The following is a 12,789-nucleotide window of genomic DNA, read 5'->3' on the forward strand; positions in this document are numbered from 1 at the left end:
ACCTTGTCAGTAATTGCCAAAATTTTTTTTCAATAGAATTGTTTTGACAGCTCGATTTTAAGTTCTATTGAAATATTAAAAGAAAAGTGAAAATAACAACATGTTCAGTTAACGGAGTGCAATAATATCTATAAAGATAGCTCGATGGAGCCGCGGTATTGCCAGATAAAAAATATCAGTACTCCCAATATTAACTATATACTCTCTCAATTTGTATTATTTTTTTTTTTCAGAAAAATTGTTAGCTTTGCTTTAAATTCCGGGTTTGAGTTTGCATCTATCGATTTCTGTACGATTCGGTTAACGCGAATAAATCAACTCTATATGGATAGACACCTCTTTATTTGCGAAGGGTGAAAATAACAAACGAGTATGAGAGCTTGTGAAATGGAATCTAACTGTCTTTAATATGTCTAACTGATATTATTAGTTTTCATCAAATTCTTCATAGTTTTCGCCGCATAATTCCAAAATCTGTACAATTTTCGATTTAATCTTTCGGCTAGTTGTTCGAAGTGTCATCGAGGTCTTACAAAGATGCCTGGATTTATCGTTTTTATGTTAAAAAGATAAAAAATAATATCTCAGTGATTACAAATAGCAACTGTTCAAATGTGATTCTTTGAAAAATTTTCCCACTCGAATAAATATCAAAATGAAGAGAAGATGACGCAAAAGAAAATGACAAGTTGAATTTATTAGAAAATTTCGAATGAGCGTGCGAATATTGAGCAAAAAATTGCATATGTATAGTTGTTTTGTATACCCTTCAAAATATAGTTTCTTGATTGCCTTTTAGCTTAGTCGAGATATATATATATATATATGTATATATGTATTATAGAATTACTTAAAGATTTGGCGAAAAAACTGTAACATTTACCATTCTTAGAACTATCATTCTCAATTTGGATTCATAATTGCAAAACATATGATTTCTTAAATTTAACATGAAAATAAGTGAACATGCTCTAAAAGAAATACTCTTTCCCTCAATAAGAAATAAATAGTTGCAGTGAAATTAAAGAAATCAAAATAGATCACAGTGAACTAAAATTTTCAAAATTACAATTATATGGGGAAACTACATCGATTATATAAATTTGATTGCTATTCTTCTGACTTATTTTTTGCAACGGTATATGTTTGTGAGAACATATAATGTAAAAATGATTCATTTGTGAGTGATCATAGAGTTGATTTATGGTGACTCCAGTCACAATGAACATAATCTTTATTAACCTCACTCATGCTGCCTTAGTAATAATGATATATAACATGTCTGAAATGAATGTATGGTAAGCCCGAGTTACTTGTTTTAAAAAATACCTATTCGGCATTACTTACATCTATCTTTCAGACTTCGGCTTAATCATGCTTCTTACAATTGCTTCTAAGGCTATTTACATGATTTGATAAATTTTGTGATGTTTCCAAATCTAAACATTATTAGCGCTCTAGAGAGACGACATGACGAGAAGAATCTAAAAAAGATGCAACGATTCCAGTTCAGGGTCTCCCTTCTCAGGGCTACTCGCAGGCGGGAGACCTTTTCTTTGTTGTTTGATTTGCTTGTTTTATTTAGGAATGTGGATTTTGGTTTACATTGCTCAAAATAATAATTACATAGAGAATAATAGACGTGCGTGGTAGGGGAAAAAAACCAGCATAGCAAGTGTGAGATGCATGGCGCTTTTTGTTTGCTGACCCCGTAAAAATTGCCATGAAGCGCTGTTCTAAATACCGAAAGTAAATACCGTTCTGAATACCGTTTGAAGAATTACCGTATATATAATCGCTCTGTGTGTCTATGTGTATGTGCATGCAAAATGGGCTTATTGTATATTTTGCAAATGTGGAGGGAGATGTCTTATAACAATTATCTTACCATTTGAGATCAGTAATGAGAGCATAAGTATTATAGAATGTGTGGGATTTGTATAGCATGGAATGAACGGTTATATAAGGAAATTTAAAAAGGAACATAAGTAAAAAATGGAAGTGTATATATGCAAGTGGAGGTAAATATTACAAGATTTTATTAGATATACGTAAGCATGCGGATATATACACGCGCAAGTGTAGTAAATAAAAGTAATATAAGTAGAATGAGTGTAACTATGGTATAAGCATAGATGTAAGGAAGCGATTGCTTCCTTACAAAGATATCGAGATCAGTCTGAGATATATTAAGGGAGAGACCAAAGATGAGGAATTCACTTTTATTTAAACTATAACGCATAATTAGTTTAATTTATATAACCTTTTCAGGCGTCTACCCTAATGAAGAGCTCCTTCTCAAATTTCCAATTTGTACCCATTTTTAGTATAAAAAAACGATATTTAAGCTTCTTAGTCTTAACCCGTCATTCATTCATCATTCAACAGAACATTAAAGTAAAATACTTTTCAACACAATGCGATGCTCTTCTTTCGATTGAATTGTTTATAAATTTACTACTATTATGTAATCTGATGTCTTGTTGTTCAGAATAATATAGAATAACATCTTAAAAGTGAAAATTGAATAAATAGCTATTTTTTTTTTCTTTGAAAAACGCACAAGGAGTTTGTAGAAATAAGTTAATCTGGTTGGTAATATATTGGCTTAGTAAATAAAATTAAAAATAGAAATAGATATTTATAGGCGTGAAATTTAGCAGTATAAATAATGGTTTTAACTTTAATTGACAATATTTATCTATTAATTAATCGGTATATGAAGGAAGTTTTAAAATTTCTTAGCAAATATTTTATTAATTCAATAAAAGATTAAACATTATTGGTAATTGATAAAATACAAACAATTAATTTATATTCAGTCGCGATAGATAAAATAAAAATTTTTCAAATAATAATTGTTTTTTATACACTATTGGTATAATTATTTACTAATTTCGCACTAGTTAATAGAATTGAAACAGTTTCATAAAGAGTTGATTTTCTGTGTAGAATTCCATTGTGTTTCGAATTGCGTATAGCGTACGATAAAAACATCAATTTTCTTTCATGCTACAATAAGCAGTTGAAGAGTACGAACTGACAAATATGTACCATTTCGGTTTTGTTTCATTTTAGCGAATACGACAATCTTTCTGTAAATTGTAATTATTAGCTTTTTTCCTCTCAATATTGCACTTTTGCAGGGCACAAACCGAAACTTTGTTAATAAATTTTCAAAATTGGCATCAATGTCTAGTACGACAATTTAATAGAGAGGACTTCTTTAATATTGCGGCATTGTTTTGTTTATTGCTGAGAGGAAATTTCCTTAAGTACAATCTCTGAACTCTTAAAAAGAGAAGTGGGATGTCAGAAACGTGGTTTAGTGTACAGCGTCAAATGGTTAGCTGAAATGTGCCACGGCCTTGCGGATATTGACGGCGAGGATGAAAAAGATAATTTTGGTATTAAAACGCTGGAAGGCATAGCACCGCAAGAATATGATAATTATTTTCTGGCTAAAAGTTACTTTGATGTACGTGAATATAATAGAGCTGCTCACTTAGAGAGGAATGCTAGTTCTTCAGTTCCCAGACTCCTTCATCTTTATGCCACTTATATGGCAGTGAAGAAACGACGATAGGAGTCGACTACCATTCAATCGAATCTAATTGACTCAGGTCACTTTAAAGACCTGGGTGAGATTTTGGTTACTTTGCGGGCAGAGCATTCGCGAAATAAATTAGACGCTTACGGCATGTATTTATACGGTGTTGTTATAGAAGAGCAAAAGCGACCAAGTCAAGGAGAAAGAATCGGAAACAATCAGGAAATCAATAACAATTCCTTTTATATATATTTTTATATATATTAATAAAGTTACACAAAAGAAAGGGAGACGGAGTCGTGCGTACATGTCTGCTATTTTTATTTTTTCTATACACAATTTTAGTCTCTTAAAATATGGTCAAGAAATGGAGTGTTAAAGTAGATATTTTGGAATTTTCTAGTAGGAAAGATGAATTTTATTTGTTTGAAAGAGAGTATTGGAGAAATGTAGTAAATGAAGATGAAAAAAGAGTCATGTTGATCACCCCATATTATAATTTCCACTATACTTGATTCTACCAGCAAAGCTATTAAAAAAATCGAAACCCTATTATAAATTGAATTAAATACAACATAAAGTTACATACAACATAAAGTTAATCAAAATATATTTGATGAAAGTAAATTGAATTAAATGTTCGAAATTAAATGAGCAGGCCTGAAATCCACTTCGATTCACAGTCATTTGAGAGTAATTCTTTCCAAAGAAAGTCTAATTAGAATATTTGAGAGTTGATCAAATTTACAAAGTTGCGTGTAGTGCTTTGTAGTGCTGCATACTCCTACTTTTGAGAACTTTTCAAACCTGATGAATATAACTGAATAGGCAATACAAGCACTCTTTACGCTACATGAGAGAAGTACGTTAATGTAGTAAAATTGAGACCCGGGCTTTTGTTTGTTTACATGCGGGTAGTTTGAATACTGTTTTATAAAAGAATCGGCAAACGTATTTCATGTTTAATCGGTTGAAGAATTAGAAATGATTTTGTCGCTTTAAAGTTGCGATGATACAATACCCAATATCCTATATAGTATATATAAATGTGTTCTTTGAGAAATTTTCTAAACTAATTTTAAATAAAGAGATGAAGAAATAAATAAACAAACCGGAGCAAAGTCTGACACATGTAATTGTAGTTTTTCAGTTAACTGAAAGGAAACCTTGTTATTGCTCGGGTGCTTATACGACTGCCCCCGGAAAAAGAAAACATTTACGTTTCACACATGCGTGCAAGAACTTAACAGTTGCATATATACGCCACATGTATACAATCTTTTAATTAATTTATTTTTAAGGACAAAATATCTTTTAATGAGGAAAAGTTTTACTTTAACATAAAGCAATCATATATATGTACAGAAAAAGATCGTATTTTCTGTGCTTTTCTCGAACTATTTGGCAAAGATAAACAAATGAATTTCTATCAAAAAGTGGCGGTAGCATTTTTCATCTATAGTGATAGTATTTTATCTGCAAAGACCGTATTTTATATCTATGTATGAATTATTTTTATCTTATGTTACTGGTACTTTAATTTGGTAGATAATTTATGCAAGTGTGGTTTGTAGTCATTTTGTGGAAATAGCACACACATTAATTTACCATTAATTTACCATACACATATAAACAAGTTGCGGAATGTAAAAATTGTAAGGGACTTGTCTACAAATTGCAAGGAGCAATATCTACATTTACAAGAAACGGTATACAAAGGCCAGAACGAATTTGAACGAAACAGCACGCAATAAAAGCACTACTAATATAATCGATTCATAAACGAACTGACATTTTGAGTCTAAATGCAACTGTTCCCTTCCTTAAATTTTAAACATATATATTAGGAGAACTATACACATATATAACAGATTCAAAGCGTGAGTAAGTTTTTTCGAGTTATTTGTAAAAGGTTTATACATAAAATGTATAGACCACGTTATTAAAGCCGTGGTAGGTAATATAAGAATTTCTTATCTCTGAATTTACATTACGCTCTTATAAGCTGCTTTGTAGCATATTTTGTGATCCATTAAAAGGATCTTCTTAACTTCAGTTTTGCTAATTTTATCGCAAACAAATACAAAATAAATAAATAAAATTATATTCGGCCGCGGCTGAGTTTCTTATACCCATCACAACTTAATGGTGATCAATAGTATATTGCTTTTGGATGGTCTCTGACGCTTCTTTCTCAATGCTGCGAGTATTTTAATAAATGAATGCAGTTCTAGTACCCTGTAATATTGATTAGGCGTGGTTGATTTTTTCCATTTTTGTACATGTGTTGCAAGACCACCCATAAAATATAAAACCAAATTGTTATCGTGGTATCTGTCGTGGTTAATGGGTAACGACCAAAAAGCAACATTTTTTGTTGTTCTTCCAAACAGCGGTCATCTCATATTACGTTGTACTGTGGTCGTGTCTTTTGACCGACTTGGCTCAATTTGAATACCAACCTGCATGTTAGTTCTTGGAATCTTTGTGAGGAATGTTTATCACAGACATTTCACAGACAGACAGGCGGACACATGGATTGGAATTTGATCCTGATCATGGGACCTTCGAGGCTTCCCTCTGAGTGTTGCAAACGTTTTAACGAAATGAATATACCTCCCATGTTAAAAATAATAATAATAATAATAACAATAATATGACCCTTCGCGATAGCCAGTAGAGGAGCAAAACTTACTGAATATAGCGGATTATATTTCGACATGCTTCAAGTGCTCTATGATAATAAATATTTCCCGACGTATTAACGTTAGTTTAAAATGCCAAAACAAATGACATTCGATATATTTAGAAATGTAATGGGACACAGGGAGTACTATCAGAACGTACAGAGTGATTTATGCTAATGTATTAAAGAAACAAACAATTGAACAGCGTTGACGTAGATTTATAGACATTGCCTGAATGTCAATTTATCCCTGCGAAGGTATATCTATGTGTCGCGACATAGCGTAGGCGAAAGTAGCCTAAATAATTTTTAGTGGACTAATGTCTGGCACTTGAGCTCAGGCGCGGCTTTCAATCATTTTCTACGTAACGCGAAGAACACACACACACACACACACATGTGTAGACTTCAGTCAATAATTCCGAGCTTGCAGTAAGCAAAAGCTCCGCTTTGAAAAAGTCATCAACATAGCATCTTGCATGAGTGATGCAATCAATCCAATGGTTCGGTAACATTTCGATGCGTTTGTATATGATAATGTATGGAAAGTACAAGATTACATTTTAGTTCAAACAATGAGCTCACCATTTGTCCCGCACCCTTCTCTTTTCCATTGATTTGAGGAGATTCCCAGTCAAAAAATAGTCGCTGTGGCGAGATATCAAGAATGTGGTGAACGGGGCAGCAATTCAGGCTTTCATTCATGCAAATTTGTCCATAAAATTATCGACTTGTGAGACGTGTCCTCAGTCTCCTGAAGAGAAAATATATTTTTTTTTGCCATTTGGGTTCCTTCTCTTTGACAATTTCCTCGTTGAATCGGATCAATTATCCGATAAACCGAGGAATAGCACACCCGGCGTCTTCTAAAATGCGGAGGGCATAAACTTGCCAGTTGACCATTGCGTCCTTTTTACTTAGACGAGAGATCCGACCATACGAAAAACTCCTTATTAAACAGATCGAAAAGGGGCTGCGAATCAGCAACGCGTTAGGGTTTAAATTTTTACTGTCAGTAAACTTGGTATACATTTGTAAAAGTGCTTTCTCATGTTGAAATATTCCTGCATAATAATGGCATTGCAATGGTATCTCGAAGATGTCAATTTTCTGGATGTCATCGATTTTTCTTTGGTGTAATAATGTGCTTTGAAGGCTCAGACTCGTGTTCAGTATCGTCAATACGGCTCCGTTTAAACTCAAGAAACTACTCATACCTTCGTGTTTCCTACAGAGAAGCGAGAAGAGTTTTTAACATAAGATTGATCGTACGGATCTTTTCACTGTTTTGAAAATAACAAAAGTACTGTCAGTGAAGCCGTTGCAAGTCGGAGGTGCGTTCATCGAAATGGCATGACATTTTGACTGCGTCACTCGCGGTTTATAGTTTCCAAACATGATGTGGGTCTGTTGATAGAGACGACGGTTATGTGTCAGTCTCGAAATTGTTGACCGAAACACGGTAAGTAATTTTGAAATTGCATTTTTGGGTAATTGAACGGATGCTTTTACTCAGCGATTGCTGAGATTGAACGTTGAATTCCTCAACACCTATTCGCTGTATGTATAATTTTCTGGCAATTATAGGAAAACCTTTATATCGATTCACATATATATATATTTTTTTTTTTAAATTAAACTCAGGAGATTCAGAAAGGAAAACTTAAGAGCAGAACTGGTACTCAAAAGAAAGTTTCAAGAGCGTAATGTGAAGAGAAATTACGAGTTGGTTAGTTTTTTACTTTTTACTATTTCGATTTTATACGAAAGAAGCAAAATACCCTATAGTGAGGCACGGCCCATTATTATACATTCCACATCATCCTACAGTTAACCATATATAAACTTTACAAAACAAGACTTTAGTTGGGAAGTGATCGAAAAAGCAGTGCGATCCGAAACATTTTCAGTAGTGTTCGTCGTGGGCCGAAACAAGTTTGTGCATTAATTTTGATCAAAGTATTTGAAGTTGAGTCCAAGAAAAACAAGTCAGACATAGGGACAGACAAGCTTAGACTGGTATAACAAAAAAAAGAAAAAGGGTAGTTTCTCTCTCAAGACATTCTGCATGTTGCATACATTCGCACAAACCGAATGTACCCTTGTACCGTAAGTGGTATATGAATTTATAGGAATTCCTAACTCCAATACGCATAACGGCAATCGGTGAAAATGGCTTAGTTAATTCTTTCTATTCGCCTGGACTAAGCAGATCGAAGATGAGGAAATTATGAGAAATGATTTTTTATTTTTTGGTTGTTTTTTTTTTTTTTTTACTTGAAGTTTTAAAAATTTTACATTGACGATTTTAACGGTTAGTTTTCTTTCTCTATGTGGAAAAAAGCGTCAGTCGTTATGCTGAGTTATTCTTTGTTTGTTTTTTCTTTTGCTTTTCCAATTTCCAAATATTACAGTTAACATGTACGAATAAACTTGATGTCAGTAAGTGAGTGCTGCCGTTAACTATATAGTATATAGCTTTTAGTTGTTATTTGTTGTTTGAGTGAAACGGTTGTTTTTAAATTTCGCATACGGGAAACGGAAGCAAAGTTAACGGTACATTTTTGCTTAACAAATAAATAATGGAATGAAAGCAAATTTACATTGCATTTAAGTAAAATTCAAATATAATTCTAAAAAAGGAAAGAAAAAAAAAACATTTTTTTGTTTTGTTGTTTTTATTTTTTTCTATTTTTTTTTTACGTAAAAAAAGAAAAGAATTTTTTTTTTTGTTTATTTTTTTATTTTCATTTTGGAAACTTGTCCAACTCACTAAGCGAAGTGTAAATTTATTATAACCAGCATATATTCTTATATTTGTTATTGTTGCTACGATTATTATTATTATTATAATCATTATTGTTGTTGTTGTTCTTGTTCTTGTTGTTAACGTGTAAGTGATTTATGTGTTGCATATTAAAAAAAGAAAAAATAAAAAAACATTTTTTACAGGTAAATTCTACAACAGGTTGTATTTGCTATTGTTGTTGGTGCTATTGTGGGGGTAAATTTTTTTGGGTGTCTACGTTTAAAAAATGCAAATGCAATTTTCTTACAATTTATATAAAATGTTTTTTTTTTTCTTAATAATAAAATAAAAAGACAAAAAATATAAAATATTTTCATGTTCACGTTCAACTTTAGCAGAAACTAAGCAGAAAGACTCATAGACTCTCTCTATTATGCTTAAAATAATGTTGTTTCTTGGTCATTTTAATATCGGGCGCAATTAGACTTAGCTAGTAGAGGTAGCGGGCAGCGCCCTCTTAAGGCAACATAAAGAGTATCACATACCAATTTCTTTGTTAAGCATCATCATCTTTCTTAAAACGGTCCCTATCTATTCAACAGCGCAATAAATGTCGGGCGTTAGACATTCGTTTCAAACGAAATGTTCATTTTACCGTTTGTATCGAAAAAACGAAAAAAATCCAAAAAAAAGATTTTTGTTGATTTAACGAAAAAAAGGAAAAACCGTTTCGAATAAAATAATTTTTTCTTCTTTAGTTTGTAAAAATTTAACCAAAAATTTTTGTATGAAATTTTTTACAGGGCATTAACCCAACGAAGTCCAAGTTCAGCACATTGCGCATTGCAATCATTTATGAATTGAGAAAATATGCGTTTAATGTAAAGAAATCAAAATTTTGTCAAATATTTCACAGTGCAACACAAAACATTCGAAACGCAATCACATTTCAGTTTATATCGATTACGGCGATTTAATATAAGATCTCAAAATAACATATGACGGACAAAGTCTTTCGCATTGCACTGCAATCAGCCCAAAAAAAAAAAAAAAAAAAAAAAAAAAAACAAAAACACCATTAAATAATAGACAAAAAAGAAAACACAAAAACATTGTGTTTGCACATTGCGTGCGCTTGACAAAAAGAGTGTAAAATCTGTTCCTTTATATGCATGTATTGTAATATTTTGTGCAAAGACGTGTCGCGAATTCTTAACTAATTTACGAAAATGTTGCTTTTAAAGAAATAAATACTCGAACGAACACATCACGGTACACACTTTTTTCTGAAAATGTGCATTTCTATCATTTCTCCCATTGGCTAGATGTTAACAACATAACAACTCATCCGCCCGTTGAGCCCTTTATTATTGACAAGTTGGAGAATAAGTAATAAGTGACAAGTAAGAAAGCAAAGTAACAACAATGAGAAATGACTTTTCAATAATAAAATAAATATTTTATTTTTTCAAAATAAATCGTTATGTGAGAAGTGGTCGATAAAGTTGTTCACTCCATACCATGAACCATATTTAATGACGTCCGTTCTTGGATTAAAGCATGCCAGTGTATTAAATTTGACCAAAATATCTGAAAAATTGCGCTGGCTTTGCAGGTTAAACACAAAAAAACCGAACGGACATACGGACATCAGGACAGATAAGCTTAGAATCGCTATCTGAAAATAATTCGGAATCGATCTAATCCCTCTGTCCGTCCGAAGTCTATCTATATATATTATGTTCAGTCTGCGGGTCGCAAAACTCAAGAGCGAACTCCATTAACGATGGTCCACTTTTTCGATCGCAATTTGCTACGGAATAGTATTTCGTCATTCTAAATTGGTATGAGAAATTTGGTTCGGTTGTTTGGATAGTTGTTTGAACCCTCTCTCATATGACCGTTCCTACGAAAACTGGTGAAAAGGTGCAATGCTTAACATTCCGTGGTGAAAATGATTAGAGGAAATTGACATAGCAATTAACCTTAACGAATTTGGACCACGTAGGTCATTTTTTTAGATACCAGCGCATATAACAATTTTGAGCAATGCAGACCCTTCTATAACAGAAAGGAGTATTTGTCATGAAAATTTGTTGTAATTTAAAATAGAAGTAAAAGTGGACTAAATTTGAATCACTTGGGTATGTATCGTGACCCTCGCTCCATATAAGATTTCTCATGAAGAGTAGAGATCCCTTGAGAAGTAGATAAAATTTGTAATACCTTATGGTGAAAATTGGGCCACAGTAGCAAAATGGCAAAAAATAAATAAACAAATAAAGTGAACAGTAGGGAATTTGGATCACATACAACAATTTTTATTATTTCCCAACGGTGGGCTATCATGAAAAGCACCCACCACTCATCGACAGAGAAAGTACAATTTCCAAATTTTTTATGACGGAAAGTGCAAAGTAATCAAATATTTGTTAAGTGAATTAAGTAAGTGGACTGGGCATGTGAAATATGAAATATGTATGCCTTTGTATGAAAATAATCTGCAATTATTTGATGTATTTTTACTAAAATGAGCGAATAACTGCAGGATATTTGATTGTCGACCTTGCCGGACTATAATGTTCTCACTTGTTTTTTAGATAAATTGAGCACTTGTTAGGAGGAAAAGTTTCACAATTTTTCATGTAAAGTTATGTCCATTGCGAGGCATTGCTTTTTACATCTTTTGATGTAACTATGAATATGAATTTATTGTTGAAAACGAAACTGGTCCTATGGACTGTTTTATTAAAAGGGGCCACTGTTTATCGTATCGTTTTAAGTATGAAAGGGCTCTTCAGCAAGGCGGTACGGATGTAAGTTGAAATTTGAAATAGATCTGCTCAACTACACCGAATAAACACAAAAAACAAAATTGAAATTATTTAAAAAAAAATTGAAGCTTATATTGACTTTGAATTTTTAGTAGTTATGGCACTGAAATTTCACACAAACATTTAATTTGAATATTGACTACTGTCTGTCTACTGACGAACTGGGCAATGAACAAGAAACAAAAAACTAGGGGGAATCATTTTATTTTGTTCTTGTAGCAGAAAACTGCTGCTCACAATTTTATTATTGACAGAAATGAAAAGAGAAAGAAAAGTTATTGCAAAAAGGAAAACCAAGTGAACGTTGTTCGAGTTGTTGTTATTTGATGAACTTTCACGTTTTATAAATGATGGCAGACGTGCTTGATGATGCATGGAAAAATTGATTGTTGATTTAGGTCGGGCAGAGGTGTAATGTACTATCCAGAGGTGTATGTGTACTAACCTTTTAGGAGTTATTTCCAGAAGATTGATTACAGCTGATAATTACAGGCTAATTAAGACTGATAATTAGATAGTTGGGTAGTTAGGAAAAATAATTAATTAAAAATATTTTAGCGAACTCATTGTTCTATACTATTACAAAATAGAGAATTATGCACTTTTGATAAAGGAAGTCAGCTGCGTGAGATGATCATCATCGTTACCAGCACGAATGATCTCATAAAGCTTGCTAAACGTATTGAGAACACATTAGAAGGTTATCTAAAGATATCAGATTTTTGTATCCAAAAATGAAATGTTCAGCTGTTCAGCTGTGCCTGTCTCAAAAGTCATGGCAGGAAGAATCTGATAAAAAAAATGAGGATCACTCTGTGTTTGTGCTCTCCCATGACATTTGTCCTTCCGATCCCGCGTAATAGTTTTTCGAATTAGACGAAGAGCACTTTTTGGGAGGATATTTGACAGTTAGGCTTACACCGCCAAGTCGAACTTGCCGTGCATGCACATCAGCCTATTTTGACATAAA

The 12,789-nt window shown here is 32.5% G+C and overlaps 1 protein-coding gene across 1 annotated transcript in view; it reads left to right on the forward strand.

The window, feature by feature from the left end:
- Window positions 1–9,093: 9,093 nt before the first annotated feature.
- The window catches only part of LOC119645206 (speract receptor), a 43,479-nt gene continuing 39,783 nt past the window's right edge, over window positions 9,094–12,789 (forward strand). Inside the window, exon 1 of the mRNA XM_038045223.1 lies at window positions 9,094–9,129. The gene's annotated coding sequence lies outside the window, so the exon portion shown is untranslated. The remainder of the gene's footprint in view (window positions 9,130–12,789) is intronic.

Source organism: Glossina fuscipes, unplaced genomic scaffold, assembly GCF_014805625.2.
Source record: "Glossina fuscipes isolate IAEA_lab_2018 unplaced genomic scaffold, Yale_Gfus_2 1, whole genome shotgun sequence".
Classification (NCBI taxonomy): Eukaryota; Metazoa; Arthropoda; class Insecta; order Diptera; family Glossinidae; genus Glossina; species Glossina fuscipes.